We start from the raw sequence: 19,504 nt of genomic DNA, 5'->3' as shown, positions 1-19,504 counted from the left end.
GACCACATACTTGGAAGTAAAGCATTCCTTGGCAAATGTAAAAGAACTGAAATTATAGCAAACTGTCTCTCAGACCATGGTGCAATCAAACTAGAACTCATGATTAAGAAACTCAATCAAAACCGCTCCACTACATGGAAACTGAACAACCTGCTCCTGTATAACTACTGGGTACATAATGAAATGAAGGCAGAAATAAAGATGTTCTTTGAAATCAATGAGAACAAAGATACAACATACAGAATCTCTGGGACACATTTAAAGCAGTGTGGAGAGGGAAATTTATAGCACTAAATGCCCACAAAAGAAAGCAGGAAAGATCTAAAATTGACACCCTAACATCACAATTAAAAGAACTAGAGAAGCAAGAGCAAACACATTCAAAAGCTAGGAGAAGGCAAGAAATAACTAAGATCAGAGCAGAACTGAAGGAGATAGAGACACAAAACACCCTTCAAAAAATCAATGAATCCAGGAGCTAGTTTTTTGAAACGATCAACAAAATTGATAACTGCTAGCAAGACTAGTAAAGAAAAGAGAGAAGAATCAAATAGACGCAATAAAAAATGATAAAGGGGATATCACCCCCGACCCCACAGAAATACAAACTACCATCAGAGAATACTCTAAACACCTGTATGCAAATAAACTAGAAAATCTAGAAGAAATGAATAAATTCCTGGACAAATACACCCTCCCAAGGACTAAACCAGGAAGAAGTTGAATCCCTGAATAGACCAATAACAGGGCTCTGAAACTGAGGCAATAATTAATCGCCTACCAACCAAAAAATGTCCAGGACCAGATGGATTCACAGCTGAATTCTACCAGAGGTACAAGGAGGAGCTGGTACCATTCCTTCTGAAACTATTCCAATCAATAGGAAAAGAGGGAATCCTCCCTAACTCATTTTACGAGGCCAACATCATCCTGATGACAAAGTCTGGCAGAGACACAGCAAAAAAAGAGAATTTTAGACCAATATCCCTGATGAACATCGATGCAAAAATCCTCAATAAAATACTGGCAAATCGAATCCAGCAGCATATCAAAAAGCTTATCCACCATGATCAAGTGGGCTTCATCCCTGGGATGCAAGGCTGGTACAACATATGCAAATCAATATACATAATCCAGTATATAAACAGAACCAAAGACAAAAACCACATGATTATCTCAATAGATGCAGAGAAGGCCTTTGACAAAATTCAACAGCCCTTCATGATAAAAACTCTCAACAAATTCTGTATTGATGGAATGTATCTCAAAATAATAAGAGCTATTTATGACAAACCTACAGCCAATATCATACTGAATAGGAAAAAACTGGAAGCATTCCCTTTGAAAACTGGCACAAGACAGAGATGCCCTCTTTCACCACTCCTATTCAACATAGTGTTGGAAATTCTGGCTAGGGCAATCAGGCAGGAGAAAGAAATAAAGCATATTCAATTAGGAAAAGAGAAAGTCAAATTGTCCCTGTTTGCAGATGACATGATTGTATATTTAGAAAACCCCATCGTCTCAACCCAAAATCTCCTTAAGCTGATAAGCTACTTCAGCAAAGTCTCAGGATACAAAATCAATGTACAAAAATCACAAGCATTCTTATACACCAATAACAGACAAACAGAGAGCCAAATCATGAGTGAACTCCCATTCACAATTGCTTCAAATAGAATAAAATACCTAGGAATCCAACTTACAAGGGATGTGAATGACCTCTTCAAGGAGAACTACAAACCACTGCTCAATGAAATAAAAGAGGACACAAACAAATGGAACATTCCATGCTCATCAATAGAAAGAATCAATATGGTGAAAATGGCTATACCGTCCATGGTAATTTATAGATTCAATGCCATCCCCATTAAGCTACCAATGACTTTCTTCACAGAATTGGAAAAAATTACTTTAAAGTTCATATGGAACCCAAACATTGCCAAGACAATCCTAAGCCAAAAGAACAGAGCTGGTGGCATCACACTACCTGACTTCAAACTATACTACAAGGCTACAGTAACCAGAACAGCATGGTACTGGTACCAAAACAGAGATATAGACCAATGGAACAGAACAGAGCCCTCAGAAATAATACCACACATCTACAACCATCTGATCTTTGACAAACCTGAGAAAAACAAGAAATGGGGAAAGGCTTCCGGATTTAATAAATGGTGCTGGGAGAACTGGCTAGCCATATATAGAAAGCTGAAACTGGATCCCTTCCTTACACCTTATATGAAAATTAATTCAAGATGGATTAGAGACTTAAATCTTAGACTTAAAACCATAAAAACCCTAGAAGAAAACCTAGGTAGTACCATTCGGGACATAGGTATGGGCAAGGACTTCATGTCTAAAACACCAAAAGCAATGGCAGCAAAAGCCAAAATTGACAAATAGGATCTAATTAAACTAAAGAGCTCCTGCACAACAAAAGAAACTACCATCAGAGTGAACAGGCAACCTACAGAATGGGAGAACATTTTTGCAATCTACTCATCTGATGAAGCGCTAATCTCCAGAACCTACAAAGAACTCAAAGAAATTTACAAGAAAAAAACAACCCCATCAAAATGTGGGCAAAGGATATAAACAGACGCTTCTCAAAAGAAGACATTTATACAGCCAACAGACACATGAAAAAATGCTCATCATCACTGGCCATCAGAGAAATGCAAATCAAAACCACAATGAGATACCATCTCACACCAGTTAGAATGGCAATCATTAAAAAGTCAGGAAACAACAGGTGTTGGAGAGGATGTGGAGAAATAGGAACACTTTTACACTGTTGCTGGGACTGTAATCTAGTTCAATCATTGTGGAAGACTGTGTGGTGATTCCTCAAGGTTCTAGAACTAGAAATACCATTTGACTCAGCCATCCCACTACTGAGCATATACCCAAAGGATTATAAATCATGCTGCTATAAAGACACATGCACACGTATATTTATTGTGGCACTATTCACAATAGCAAAGACTTGGAACCAACCAAAATGTCCATCAATGACAGACTAGATTAAGAAAATGTGGCACATATACACCATGGAATACTATGCAGCCATAAAAAAGGATGAGTTCACGTCCTTTGTAGGGATGTGGATGCAGCTGGAAACCATCATTCTCAGCAAACTATCACAAGAACAGAAAACCAAACATCACATGTTCTCACTCACAGGTGGGAATTGAACAATGAGAACACTTGGACACAGGAAGGGGAACATCACACACCGGAGCCTGTTGTGGGGTCAGGGGAGTGGGGAGGGATAGCATTAGGAGATATACCTAATGTAAATGAGTTATTGGGTGCAGCACACCAACATGGCACATTTATACATATGTAACAAACTTGCACGTTGTGCACATGTACCCTGGAACTTAAAGTATAATAAAAAATTTTTTAAAAAAAGAAGTAATTATTCAAGGTGACCGATATGTTAATTAGTTGAATAGCAATAATTATTTCACAATATATACTTATATGAAAACATGCTATTCACTTTAAATATATACAATTTTAATTAGCTAATTATTTGTAAATAAAGCTGGGGGATTTTTTTTTTTTTTTTTTTTTTTTTTTTGAGACAGAGTTTCACTCTTGTTGCCCAGGCTGGAGTGCAATGGTGCAATGGCGTGATCTTGGCTCACTGCAACCTCCGCCTCCCGGGTTCAAATGACTCTCCCGTCTCAGCCTCCCAAAGTGGTGGGATTACAGTCGTGAGCCACCATGCCTGGCCAAAATTTTCCAAAGACAAGAAAACATATACAAATCCATTCTGTAAATATATATTAGCAACAGACAGTTGAAAACCAAAATTTTACAAAATTGTACCATTAAAGATAGTTAAAAAAATTAATACTTAGGTAAGAATCTTAAAAAATATGTACAAGATAAGTGCTAAGAACTACAAAATGCTGATTGAAGAATTCTAAGATCTAAATGAACCAATAAAAAATACCATGCCCATGATTTAAAAGATTCAGTTTACTTACTCTGTCAACAATGCCTAAACTTTACAGATTTAACACAGTCCTGGTCAATGTTGGTCCCTGTCCATTTTCTGCTGCTATGACAGAATAGCACAAACCAGGTAATTTGAAGAGAATAGGCTGGATGTGGCTCATGCCTATAATCTCAGCACTTTGGTAAGCTGGGGTGGGAGAATCACTTGAGCCCAGGAGTTTGAGACCAGCCTGGGGAACATAGGGAGACCTAGTCTCTACAACAAGTATAAATAAAAATAAATCAGCCAGGTATGGCAGTATGCACCTGTGCTCCAGCTACTTGGGAGGCTGAGGTGGCAGGATTACTTGAGCCTGGTGGGGAGGGAAGGGTAGAGGCTGCAATGAGCCATGATCATGCCGCTGCACTGCAGCCTGAGTGACAAAGTGAGACCCTATCTCTAAATAAATAAACAAATAAAATTAGAAAATGGTCTTTTATCCAGATAATGGTTCTGAAGGCTGGGGAGTCCATCTTCTTGCTGCATCATAACATGACGGAAGGCATCACATGGCACAGAAGTGCATGCACAAGACAGAGAGAGAAAAGGGGGAATGAATGCTCATAACATTAATCCATTAATGAAGGCAAAACCCTCATGACCTCATCACTCGTAAAGATTCCATCTTTTTTTTTTTTTTTTTTTTTTTTTTTGAGAAGGAGTCTCGCTCTCTCGCCAGGCTGGAGTGCAGTAGCATGATCTCGGCTCACTGCAACCTCTGCCTCCTGGGTTCAAGTGATTGTCCTGCCCCAGCCTCCCAAGTGGCGCCCCCACGCCCAGCTAGATTTTGTATTTTTAGTAGAGACAGGGTTTCACCATGTTGGCCAGGAAGGTCTCGATCTCCTGATCTCTGATCTGCCCACCTTGGCCTCCCAAAATGCTGGGATTCCAGGTGTGAGACACTGCGCCCAGCCAAGGTTCCATCTATTTATATTATCATAATGGCAATTAAATTTCAACATGAGTTTGGGAGGGAACATTTAAACCATAGCAATATCTCACTAGGCTGTTTTTGTAGGTATAGAAAAGCTGATTCTAAACTTTATATAAAAGGCAAAGAAGCCCAAACAAATAAAACAATTATGAAAAATAGAACAAAATTGGAAGACTCCCACTCCCTGATTTTAAGTCTTAATGCAAAGCTACAATAATGGAGACAGTGTCATAATGGAGAAAGGACAGACCATGGATCAAAGGAACAGAAAAGATATCCAGAATAGGATTATGTAAATATGGACTTTTTTTTTTTTTTTTTTAAGAAACAGGGTTTTACTCTGTTTCCCAGGCTAAAGTGCATTGGTGTGATTATAGCTCACTGTAACCTTAAACTCCTGGGCTCACATGATCCTACTAAGTAGTGAGAATTACAGGCACATGCCACTATATCCAGCTAATTTTTAAATTTTTTGTAGAGACAGGGTATTGCTATGTTGCCCAGATTGGTCTCGAACTCCTGGCCTCAAGTAGTCCTCCCATTTTGGCCTCCCAAAGCACTGGGATTATAAGCATGAGCCACTACATCAGACCATTAATCAACTTTTGATAAAGATGAACAGTCAGTTCAGTGAAAAAAGAATGGTCTTTTCAATAAATGTTGTTCATAAAAGATACATTTAAAAAAAAAAACTCAACCAATACCTCATACGATATAAAAAATTAACTGAAAATTTACCATAGAATTAAATATAAAATGTAAAACTATAAATCTTTTTGGAGAAAATAATTGTGACCCTGTGTTAGGCAAAAAGTCCTTAAATACGATAAAAAAGCACTATCCATTACCAAATAATTGGTAAATTAAACTAAAATTTAAAACTTTTAATCTAACACTATTAAGTGAATGAAAAGACAAGCTAGAGACTGGGAGAAAATGTATGCAAATCATGTATCTAATTGTAATAGTTAATTTTATTAATATTGTCAACTTGGTTAAGGGATTCACAATATGAAATTATTTCTGGGTGTGTCTGGGAGGCTGTTTCTCAAAGAGATTAGCTTTCGAATGGGTAGACAGAGTAAAGAAGACTGCCATCGTCATTTCTGATAGGCATCACCAATCCACTGAGGGCCTGAAGAGAACAAAAAACTGGAGGAATGGTGAATTTGCTCTGTGGTTGAGCTGGAACATCCATTTTCTCTTGCTCTGAGACATCGATGTGCCTTGTTTTCAGGCCTTGGGTTTGAACTGGAACTATACCACTGGCTTTCCTGGGCTTTCAATTTGCAGATGGCAAATCATGGGACTTCTTAGCCTCCATAGTTGCATGAGTCCATCTCTCATAATCAATTTCTTTCCACATCTCTCTCTCTCTACTGGTTCTGTTTCTCGGGAAAACCTGACTAAGTATACCAAAAAAGGACTTCAAGACAGAAAAGATTATTCTCTAAACTCAGTAAGAAATCAAATAACTCAATCTAAAAATAGGCAACAATTGTGAGGATAATTTATCAAAGGGAAATACTAATGGCAATACACTCATGAAAAGATGCTCAATATTATTAGACATCAATCAAAATTACAAACACAAATCTTAATCAAACTCACAGCAAGTTATTTTGTGGATATCGACATAGTGTTTCTAAAGTTTACATGGAGAAGCAAAGACCCAGAATAGCCAAGGCATTAGTCAAGCAGACAAAGTCATGGGACTAACGACACTACCTGATTTCAAAAACTACTGTAAACTTATGATAATCAACACAGTGTGGCATTGGCGAAAGAACAGACAAACAGATCAAAGGAAAATAATAGAGAGCCCAGAAATAGACACACACAAATATAGTCAGTTAATCTTTGACAAAGAAGCAAAGGCACTACAATGGAGAAAAGTTAGTTTTTTCAGCAAAAATTAACTCCAAATTAATCATTGATATAAACATGATATGCAAAAATATAAAACTCCTAGAAGATAACATAGGAGAAAATTTAGATGACCTTGGGTATGGTGAAGATTTTTTAAATTCAACACCAAAGGCACAATCCATGAAAGAAATAATTGTGAAGCTAGACTTCACTAAAATTAAAAACTTATCTGTGGAAGACACTGTTAAGAGAATAAGAAGACAAGTCACAGACCAGGAGAAAATATTGCAAAAAACGTATCTGATAAAGCACTGTTACTCAAAATATACATGTAACTCTTTAAGCTCACCAATAAGAAAATGAACAACCCAATTAAAAAATGGGCAAAAGATCTGAACAGACATGCACCAAGAAGATATAGAAGTGGCAAGTGAGGCTGGGCACGGTGGCTCATGCCTGTAATCCCAGCACTTTGGGAGGCCAAGGCAAGTGGATCACTTGAGGTCAGGAGTTCAAGACCAGCCTGGCCAACATGTTGAAACCCCATCTCTACTAAAAATACAAAAATTAGCCAGGCATGGTGGTGCACCCCTGTAATCCCAGCTACTTGGAGGCTGAGGCAGGAGAATTGCTTGGACCCGGGAGGCAGAGGTTGAAGTGAGCCAAGATGGTGCCACTGCACTCAAGCCTGGGCAACAGACAGAGTGAGACTCCATCTCAAAAAAAAAAAAAAAAAAAAAAAAAAAGAAAGAAAAAGAAATGGCAAGTAAGCTTATGAAAAGACGATCAACAACTTATGTCATTAGAGAATTACAAATTAAAACAACAGGCTATAACTACACACCTATTAGAATGGCTAAATCCAAAACACTGACAACACTAAGAGCTTTCAAGGTTGTGGAGCAACAGGAACTCTCATTAACTGCTAATGGGAATGCAAAGTGGTACAGCTATTTTGGAATACAGTATGGCAGTTTCTTACAAAATGAGACATACTCTTACCATATGATCCAGTAATTGCACTCCTTGTGTATCAATGGAAATACAAATGTTGGTGTTTCTTTAAAACAGAAAGCTACTTGGTAATTAAATGAACTAGTGATATATGCAGCAACATGGATGAATCTCAAAAACTTCATGCTGAGCAAAAGAAATCAGACATAAAGTGGGAAAAACTAACTTATTGAAATAAGAGTAGTTGATCTTGGGTTGAGAGTTAATTGCAAATGGGTCAGTGAAGTTTTGGGGGTGATACAAATGTTCAGTATCTTTCCTGTAGTGATGGTTACATGGGAATATTTGTCAAACTCATCTAACAGTACTCTTAAAATGTATGCATTTTATTGTTCATATGCTTTATCTCTTTAAAGTTAATTTTTTAAAAAACCTTTAAGATACTTAGCTGAAAATATAGGAGTTTTTGTTTGTTTGTTTTTTACAATGATGTTTAGTAAGATGTTAAAACCACTAACCACAAAAAAAAAAAAAAATGCTTTTTACTACATTAAAATTCAGCATAGCGTTTTCAAGTGGTACTGGAGCAATAGGATATCCATGGTGAGTGAAAAAACTCAACCTAAACCTCATACCTTAAATAAAACCTAAAGTAAATAATACAGTTAAAAGTAAAGATAAAATGACCAGGCGTTGTGGCTCACGTCTGTAATCCCAGCACTTTGGGAGGCTGAGGCGGGTGGAACACCTGAGGTCAGCAGTTAGAGATCAGCCTGACCAACATGGTGAAACCCCGTCTCTACTAAAAAGACAAAATTAGCTGGGCGTGGCAGTGCATTCTTGTAATCCCACCTACTTGGGAGGCTGAGGCAGCGGCATCACTTGAACCCAGGAGGTGGAGGTTGCAGTAATCTGAGATTGCATCATTGCACCCCAACCTGGGTAACAAGAGCGAAACTCCATCTCACAAAACAATAATAATAATAAAGTAAAAATAAAACTATGAAACTTTAAGAAAAAGGTATAGAAAATCTTGGGTACCTAGATTAAGCAGAGTTGTTAGACAAATAAACACATGAAATAATGCTCAGCATCATTTGTCACTAGAGAAATGCAAATTAACATCATAATGAGATGTCACTGCACATTTTTAAGAATGGGTAAAATAAAAAATGGTAATAACATTAAATGCTGCTGAAGATCTGGAAAAACTGGTCAATTCCAGTGGGATTGTGAAATGATACAATTGCTTTGTGAAATAATATGGTAGTTTCTTACCAAAATCAACATGTACTTGCCGTTATGACACAGCAATTGTACTCTTGAGAACCTGTCTCAGAGAAATAAGAACTTGGGTTCAGTACAACCAGTTTGGAAGACAGTTTGGTAGTTTCTTACAAGAATGTTTATATCCTTACCATTGGATTCAGCAACTGTGCTACCTGGCATTTATCCAAATGAGTGAAAAACTTAAATTCACACAAAAACTTGCACATGAGTGTTTACAACAGTGGTATTTATAATTGCCAAAACCTGGAAGCAACCAAGATCTCCTTCAGCTGATGAAGGATAAATATACTGTGGTACAATTCATACAACGCAACATTATTCAGCAAGAGAAATAAATGCGCTATCAAATCAGAAAAAGCCACAAAGGAAGCTTATATGCATATTGTTAAGTAAAAGAAGCTAATTTGAAAATTCTTTTCTGATTCCAACTATATGACATTCTGGAAAAGCCAAAACTATAGAGACAATAAAAAGATAAGTGGTTCAGGGGAAGTGGGAAAAGAGACGAATAGGTCCATCACTGGCACTTTTTAGAACAGTGATGCTATTCTCTATGCTAGTATAATAGTGGAAATTACACATTTGTCAAAACCCATAGAATATACAACACCAAGAGTGAACTCTAATGTAAACTATAATGTTAGTTAATATTACTGTTATCGATATTGGCTCATCAATTATAGCAAATGTAGGACAGTAGTGTAAGATGTCAATAAAAGAGGAAACTATGAGGGGAGGAGGGAAATATGGGCACTCATTGTACTTTCTGCACGTTTTTCTGTAAAACTAAAACCTCTTTAAAAAATAAATTCTATTACATTTTCTCACAAAACTTTGCTTGCAATTCAGATTCTTACCAAACTTTGTAATAGCCAAAACCCGGAAATATTCAGATGTCCTTCAACAGGTAAACAAACTGTGGCACCTCTATGTCTTGGAATTGTACTGAGCAACAAAGAAGAACAAACTGTTGACATATGCAACTTGGATGGATATCAAGGGAATCATGCTGAGTTAAAAAAAAAAAAAGGGCAATCTCAAAAAGTTACATGCTGTATGGCTCTATATAAGAAATGACAGAATTGTAGACATGAATACCAGATGAATGGTTACCAGGAGTTAGGAGTGGTGGAAGAAAGGTGATGAACATGGCTATAAAGAAGTTGAGCTCTACTGAAGCCACCTGCAAAAAAGATTTGGCCAGGACTCTCGCTCTGGTCTGCTCAAACAAGCCTGGTCTGATCTGGAAGTAGGGCCTCAGTATGTGCCACCAGTGATTCTGTCAGTATGCAAAGGACATAGGTTTTATTAAGCTGGACTAAGTGATCTTCCTTAAGTGGAATATCCAAGCCACCTACCCAATGAAAGAAACCATGTTAGATCTTTATACATAAAATTTTTAAGAAGATGAGGGAGCCCATTTGTGATGGAACAGTTCTTTATTTTGAACATGGTGGTAGTTATACCAAGCTACAACAAGTGATAAAGTTTGCATAGAACTAAATATATACACACAAACATGAATGAGTGTGTGCAAAACTGATGATATCTGAATAAAGCTGACGATGAATTATATCAATGTCAATTTCCAAGTTGTGATATTGTTAAGCCATGTGGTACCGTTGTGGGAAACTGAGTGAAGGGTATATGTATCCCTGTGTGTTATTTCTTATAACTGTATGTGAATCTAAAATTATCTCAAGATGAAACTTTTAAGATATTCAGCACTCCTATTCATCAATAGGCATAAAAAGGGCAGTGAAAAGATAACCACAAACCAGGAGAATATATTTGTGTTAGTAACAATGGATTAATATAGAGACTGTAAAGAATAAGAAAGAAAATGATCAACAACCCAATAGAAAAGTCGCAAAGACACTTCACAGAAGATTACAGATGACCAATAAACATAAAAATGTGCTGCATCTTACTACTAACTAGCAAAATGCTAATTAAAATTATAACAATAGAGCATATCATAACAGGATTGCAAGTTTTATATATATATATAAAATATGTGTGTGGGTATACACACACACACACACACACACACACATATATATACACACAGGCATGCACACACCGTACCAAACACTGGGAAAGACTTAGAGTCTCAGGAACTCTCAAACATTGCTGGTGAGTGTGGAAATTGGTGAAATTCACATTGGGAAACAACCAGGCGTAACCTAGAAATCTGAATTTGGTGCATGCATACTTCATGATTCAGTAATTCCACTCCCTGGTCCTATCTACAGAAATTCTTGCCCACTTGTACCGGAAGACATGTTCATATCTTCTGTCTTTCTAATAGCAAAACTTAAAACCATGCAAAGACCTTCATCTGTAGAATGAACTGATAAATTATCCTATATTCATTTAATGAATTCCTCAACAGCATTGTAAATAAATGATCCACATGGATGAACTGCTGGAGCATAATAGTGAGCAAAACAGACAAGTTGCAGAACAAAACACACAACATAACTCCTACTTACAATAGTGCAGAAACAAATGTAGGTTAAAACTTTGAAAGAAAAAGAAGGGAAAGTATCATGTAAATAAATGTATAATGTGGTTACCTTTGAGGGGAGTTGGAAGAGACAGATTTGAAAGAGCGCCAGGAAGAACTGATGTACTAATTCTTAAGATGAGGGGAAAACAGATGCTTACTTTATTATTGCTTTTAAAATCTACCTGTACATCATATGTCTCTATGTATTTACGATATATTTTGTAATTTAAAAGTTTAAAAATAACAAAAGCAGGATAAAATGTGAGTCACGCTCATGACCTAAATGAATAGACTCTAAGACAGGCAGTTGACTTAAATCTCTGAAAATCAAACTGTGTAAAAGGAACAAAGCACCTGAGAAACATTTACTCAGGACCCAAGTTTTGTTTCCCTAAGTGAGTGCCTAAACTTGCAACTGACTTATGACCCTGGGTAGTTTAAATTTATAATTCTGAGAGATCCTTTGATAAACTCCAGTTTTGTAAGGAATGGGGCCATAATATTACCAAATTATGAATGTCCAAATTATGAATGTCCAAAGTAGCAGCCTAAAGAAGTTTAGTTTTTGATGCATTTTTTCATTTTTTTCATTTTTATCATATTCCCTTTTCATTTGAACCTCTGAGTCAATTTCCATGGCTATAATAAAAAGAAAGTCAAAGCTAAGAAAAACTGATTACAGACATAATATCTGCAAGATAAAATTTCAGAGAATATACATTCTACAACTCACATCCTAAAGGTGTCATAATAGCCTTATGGACATTTCATTGACAATGACCTTTAAAAGAAATAAATTTTTATTCAGTCTGCCCTGGACTTAAAGCCAGCAAGATTTCGCACCGTGTTTTATCACCAGGTCTGTAGGAAATGAAATATAATGGTGAGATTCTGAATAAAATATTGAAACAAATAACCAGGAAAAAATATTGCCTTGATAGTACTGTGAAGTGACTTGGTGCTGGACAGGAGTTATTCCATTAATGCTGATTAGAACAATATAGCTTTGAGACTTGGATCGCAAAAGCCCTCCCTCATTAAAAGAAGTCCATATGGCTCCTAAACCTAAGACCCCCAACTATGTGCTTTCTTCAGCCTCAGATCTTTAATCAACACAGATGCTGAGATTTTAGCCAAGGTGCTTGCCCTGCATCTGAATAAACTGTTCCTGCAATTAATTAACCCAGACCAAGCAGTTTTTGTGCTGGTCACAGATCCTCTGGCAACCAGAAGAGACCCTCATCCATCATCTCACACCACCAAAACCCCCATTTATATCATGTCCTCTGACTCCAAGGAGGCATCTGTGGAGAGTGGGAGCCAGTTTATATTTCAAATGTTAGCTGCATTTGGAATGAAATGGGGTTTTCTTCTTTCATGCCACCAGATTCCATCTCCTCAGACTTTATGAAATAAAGCTTGTCCATTATTTTAAGAAACAGCAAGTTTCTTTACCTTTTCATTGTTCAGTATACTCAAATATTTTTTTCTAGATATACATACACTTTGTTACAGATAACAACTAAATATTCATACTTTTAACATCGTGTAACCCAAACTGGTAAATGAATTTGATTTACCACTAATCCACTTTCCACAATGTTGAGGTCTCCTCGAAAACAATTTTAAATCTAATCCCTGTCAATAATATTGACTTTTAAAAAAGAAAACAGATTTCCTTGATTTTTCATCAAGGCTTTGATACTATCTCCCTAAATTAAGAGTGAGAGGAAGGCAGAATTGGAGAATGTTTTTATAATTCTTTAATATTATAAAAGCAACAAACGTTTTGTCCATTAACAGGTGAAGATTAAGGAAGGATTACAAAATTTACATGAAAGTTTCTTGTACAGCAGTACAAGAAAACGGCAGTGGGAGGTAGGTGGGAAAATGTCAACACCCTATCCTGATTCTCTGCTGTTTATGGAGTATAAATTTCATATTATTCCAAAACTGACTATTCTAATTCTCTCTCTGATTCTGACTTGTGCAAGTTCTAGTAATTTCCATTTCCAGTCTCCTTGTGGTTTCTCTAAATATTTTCTTTAATATTGATCAGAAAGTTGTCTTGACATTTTCTTTTATGCTTATTAATCTTTGTTTATTACATATTTGGACTAAAATATTTTTCATAGGAAGATAGTTTCAAAATCCTGATAGAAAATATATTGAGATAACAATTCAGGAGGCATATGGTTAAAACAAAAAAGGCTTTTATCAAACTTACCTATTCCAAGTATCTGTGAATTATTGAATTTTATACTGTGATCACCGACTGTCATGGAAAGCTGTCCACTGTGTATTTAGTTAGGTAAATAAATTAGAACATTTAGTTGCAGATAAAACTACTTCTATTCATCTGCTAAGTTACACGTTAAATGTTCCTTTCGTGGTATCACATCCTTCCACAACGATTTCTGACATTAATAAAGTCTACATATTAGGGGGGAAAAAAGACTCTCTCACTTGCATTTCTCAATCATAGCTTTTTAATTAGATTCATTCAAATGAATCAACTAATATCTTGTTTCAAGAGCCATCAGTAAGTAAACTAAAACTAAAGTGCACTTTAATAAAACAAATTAAATGTGACTATTACTCCAGAGTAACAGATAGCAGAACTCAGTTCACTAAAACAAATTGTATAAGTTATTTAGTATATTGGGTAAAGATCAGTTTGTGAAGAGAAACCCATTTTCTCTTCTGATTCTCTTTAAGTTTTTCCAACCTTAGTAAATTTGGCAAATTATTGAGTCAAAAATCATGTTTTTAGAAATATTAATAATACTACACAGGAATTATACTGCTATATTTAACATATTGGAAGTTACAACATACTGAATCCCTTGCAAAAGTGTCATAATTCATGCATTAAATGTATTTAAACTAACCAGAATTGTAGCGCAAATATTTTAATAATATTAATTACAACCTATTGTATTACACCCCATTTGAATTACTTAATAATGATCACTGTAATGCCATTCAAAGGTGACCTTAAAAAAATAAACAAGCCTGGGTAAGTTAATGAAAAATATACAAAAAACATAAAAATTAAACTTAGAAGTGAAAAACCTTAACAACCACATTTTTATAAATAGAACCCCAAGAATAAGTCTTTATAACAGAAAAGTTACAAAATCATACCATTTAAATACTTTCGAGTTTCAAATCTATTCTAGACATGTAAAGAAATTGTTTTTGGTAAACTGGTCGTAAGGATCATCTTTCTTAAAACTTTTTTTTTTTTTTTTTGAGACTGAATTTTGCTCTTGTTGCCCAGGCTGGAGTGCAATGCTGTGATCTCGGCTCACTGCAACCTCCACCTCCCAGGTTCAAGCGATTCTCCTGCCTCAGCTTCCCGAGCAGCTGGGGTTATGGGCGTGAGCCACCACGTCTGGCTAATTTTTTGTGTTTTTAGTAGAGATGGGGTTTCACCATGTTGGACAGGCTGGTCGCGAACTCCTGACCTCAGGTGATCCACTCTCCTTGGCCTACCAAAGTGCTGGGATTACAGGCATGAGCCACCATGCCCAGCCAGAATCATTGTTCTAAAAGTAAAATCTAAGTTCGATCTTCTTTCAAGAAGTATCAAAATAAATAATAATAATACACTGCTCTAAAAGGATAAAACACAAAGAGACATTATACTACTAAAACTACGATTAAGCCAAAGATTCAGATTCATTACCTTGTATGTGCACATATTTGCATATGTGTAGAAAAATATTTACAGTCAAATTTTTCTGAAAAGGAAATAATGAGATGAGATCTTATTACTTAATTCTCAAATTACTAGGTAGGAAATAATTTTCCAGTTCAAATTATTTGTAATTAACAATCATTCTACCACAAATTACTTTTATACTAGTAATTGTAGTACTGTATTTATAATAATAATGTATAATTAGCATTTCTAATTTCACAAGATCTTTTTTGAGAAAATCATGGGGCCTTCATATGGGAAAGACAAGCTTATAATGAGATTCTTACAGCAATTTTGTAATTTAAATCCACTAAATGTCATGTAAGTAGAACATACTTTCATTGAAATTTGTTCTTTAACAAATGAAGTTATATTGAGGTTAATGTCACTTGTACTTATATTATGGGTGATAGCCAGGCAAATGTGTTCTAAATCTACTTATCAAATGATTTTTGCAAAGTACTCTGGCCATTAGTGTTACAAATATATTTAAAAGCCTTATAAATATTGTTTTCTATTGTGTTCATTTAGCAAAAAATGGTTGTTGTCTAAGAATTTGCCTAGAGAATATTATGTTCCTATTCAAGAATATTAACAGAAAAATTACCTGGGGTACAGAGGAATCAGAGAAAAAAAATAAATTTTATTATCTGCATATTTAAATTGCTAATGATAAGATTATTATTATTATTATTACAATTGGGTTTTTTAGAGGCAGTGTCTGGCTCTGTCACCCAGGCTGGAGTGCAGTGGCTCAATCTTAGCTCACTGTAACCTCAAGCTCTTAGGTTCAAGCAATCCTGCCTCACCCTCCTGAGTAGCTAGGAATACAGGCACATACCACCACACCTAACTAATTTTCAAATTTTTTATACAGACAGGGTTTTGCTATGCTGCCCAGGCTGGTCTGGAACTCCTGGCCTCAAGTCACCCTCTTGCCTCAGCCTCTCAAAGCATTAGGATTATAGCCGTGAGCCACCGCACCCAGCTGAGATTACTCTGAATTAATAACAAACTGGCACTGATTTTTCTTAGGAGTAGAAATATTTAAATTTCACAAAATAAGTAAATGTTGAAATTAGTTAACTAAAGAGATTTTCAAAAAGAGATTAAGGGTAGAGTGATGTCGGGGTGATGGAAAAGTTTGGAAACTGGTGAAAAAGTTGCACAACCATGAATGCAGTTAATGTCACTGAATTGCACAGTTAAAATGGGTAAAATGGCAAATTTTGTGTTACATTTATTTTACAGCAATAAGAGAAAAAGAGAGAGATTATTTGGTTCTGTGATGAGGACACCCACAAAGAATTAGTTGTGCAGTCATTATAGTCCTGTCTATACAAGGTGCTTATCTTTGAGAATCACATAAATATTCTATACCTCAATTCTCACTTGGCAGTGGTTGTATTTTCCACATCCACAGAAGGCTTGCAGAGGGAAAATGAAAGGAGTTATTAAGAAGAATAAGGTCAGTGTAGAAAATAACATACAAAATAAAGGAAAATGGCATTATGAAAAAGGTTAATGGTATGTTTCAGAAGATAGATGTTATTTATTTATGCCAAAATCTTCTTCACAGAAATATTTAAAGCCACCTGGAACAGGCACTCAAATATAAGGATATTGGAATGGAGGCTTAGTGGTACAGTGTAATCAGGTTACTGGATGAAAATTTTGTTCCTGTATTATCAGTAGAGCCTTATTTACACTACTTGTGCCAATCACTGGTCTAAACTTAAGGAATACAAATATCAACCATGTCTGTCCTAAACATCGTATTTGAAACATTGAAAAAGAGAGTGTTATGGTCAGTGAATGTTGGCCCTTATTATCTTTGGCTTAGTGTGTATGCCTATAAATATGGTACCTTGCATTGCTAAAGTAAATCAGGTTGCAAATAAAATAAAGATTGCTAAGTAGTAGACCTTAAAGTAGGGAAATTATCCCTGAATGGGACCAGTGCAATCCTTAAAATAAAAGAGGAAGGTAGAATCACAAGTCAGAGACATAAAGCAGGAGAAATTCATAGCGTAAGAGGTACTAGACCCACCGCTGGCTTTGAAGCCAAGAAATGCAAGCAGCCTCTAGGAGCTAGAAACAGTCCTCACCTGAGAGCCAGCAAAAACCAGTCTTTAATTCTACAACCATAAGGAACTGAATTCTCCCAACAATTGGAATGAACACAGAAACAGATTCTCCTCTATAGTCTTCAGAAAAGAACACAAATCTACTGATGCTTTGATTTTAGCCTGGCGAGACTTGTGGAGGATTTGTAACCTACAGAGGTTTATGACAGTTTGAACTAGAATGCAGTCGAGTTGCCATATATATATAAGTGCATGGAAGACTGGGAAATGTAGTCTAGCTGTGTGCTTCTGAGGAAAGTGAAATAGCTTTGTTGAACAACTAGCCAGTTCCTGAAGCACGAGTCAATAGAAAAAGAAACCAAGTATATGAAAACTTAAATGAAGTAAAACCAATCATTATTTTAAGGTATTTAACATCACCATGAATCAAAAATGCAAATTTTATTTTATTTATTTATTTTTTATTTAGACAGACAGGGTCTTGTTCTGCTGCCCAGGCTGGAGTGCAGTGGCACAAACATAGCTCACTGTAACCTTGAACTCCTGGCCTCAAGCCATCCTCCAGCCTCCCAAAGAGCTGGGGTTACAGACATGAGCCACCGGACCCAGTCTCAAAACTGCAACTCACTTGCGAACTGCAACCTCACTTCCCAAACTGTAATTTGGTAAGTGAAAAATCGTAAAAAAGAATTACAATTTTTCACTTAGCAAACTGATAGATTTTTGTAATGATAATATCTGGTGTTGGACTGTATAATAAGAAAGCAGGACTCTCCTACATGGCCAAAAGAAGCACATATCCTTCCTTGAGGACAATCTGGCAGTGTATGTCAAGAGCTTTTAGAAAGGCACATCCTGAGATTCAGCCACATGACATTAGGAATTAGTCTAAGAAAAATATTAACTGTTTTTGCAAAATTTCACTCTAGCAATATTTAATATGGAGAGTGTGACTAGACAAATACACATTGACTCTATACATTGTTGAATTGGGATTTTTTTTTTTTTTTTTTTTTTTTTTGAGACCGAGTCTCGTTCTGTCACCCAGGCTGGAGTGCAGTAGCACGATCTCAGCTCCCTGCAAGCTCCGCCTCTCAGGTTCATACCATTCTCCTGCCTCAGCCTCCCAAGTAGCTGGGACTACAGGTGCCCACCACCACACCCAGCTAATTTTTTGTATTTTTAGTGGAGATGGGGTTTCACCGTGTTAGCCAGGATGGTCTCGATCTCCTGACCTCATGATCCACCCACCTCGGCCTCCCTGAATTGGATTTTTTAAACAACTAGCATGTATTCTTTGTGTAATGTTTAAGAGAAAACATTTTAAAGTATATGTAATTTGATCTAGGAATTAACTTAGGAATATAGCCCGAAGAAATAGGTAAAAGAAGTATGAAAAGACTTCAATATAGCATTCTTGTAACAAACAACCTTTGTGTTCAACGATAATAGTTTGGTTAAGGTATATTACATCTATTTGGTGGAATACCACGGGTTCATTAAAAATTATGTTATAGCAAACTATATTGTTTATTAACATGGAAGGAAATGAAATATATAGCTGTTCCTCAGTATCCATGAGGGATTGATTTTAGAACCTCCTGCAATATCAAAATCTGTGGATGTCCAAGTCCCTGATATAAAATGATGTGGTATTTGCCTATATCCTGTGTACATCTGTATACTTTAAATAATCTCTGTTATATATAATACCAAATACAATATAAATGCTATGTAAATAGTTGTTATACCATATTGTTTAGGGAATAATGACAAGAGAAAAATGTTTGTACATGTTTAGTATAGACCCAATATTTTTCCAAATTTTTTTTTGAGGCAAGTTCTTGCTCTGATGCCCAGCCTGGAGCACAGTGGCATGATCACTGCTCACTGCAGCCTCGACCTCCCAGGTCCTAGCAATCCTCTCACCTTAGCCTCCCGAGTAGCTGGGACTACAGGTGCATGCCACCATGTCCAGCTAATTTTTGTATTTTTAGTAGAGATGCGGTTTCACCATGTTGCCCAGGCTAGTCTCGAACTCCTGCTCTCAAGCAATCCAGCCACCTCGGCCTCCCAAAGTGCTGGGATTACAGGTGTGAGCCATTGCCCTTGGCCTTTCCAAAGATTTTTGATCTGCAGT

This window comes from Rhinopithecus roxellana, chromosome 16, assembly GCF_007565055.1.
Source record: "Rhinopithecus roxellana isolate Shanxi Qingling chromosome 16, ASM756505v1, whole genome shotgun sequence".
NCBI lineage: Eukaryota > Metazoa > Chordata > Mammalia > Primates > Cercopithecidae > Rhinopithecus > Rhinopithecus roxellana.
This window is presented reverse-complemented; position numbering follows the sequence as displayed.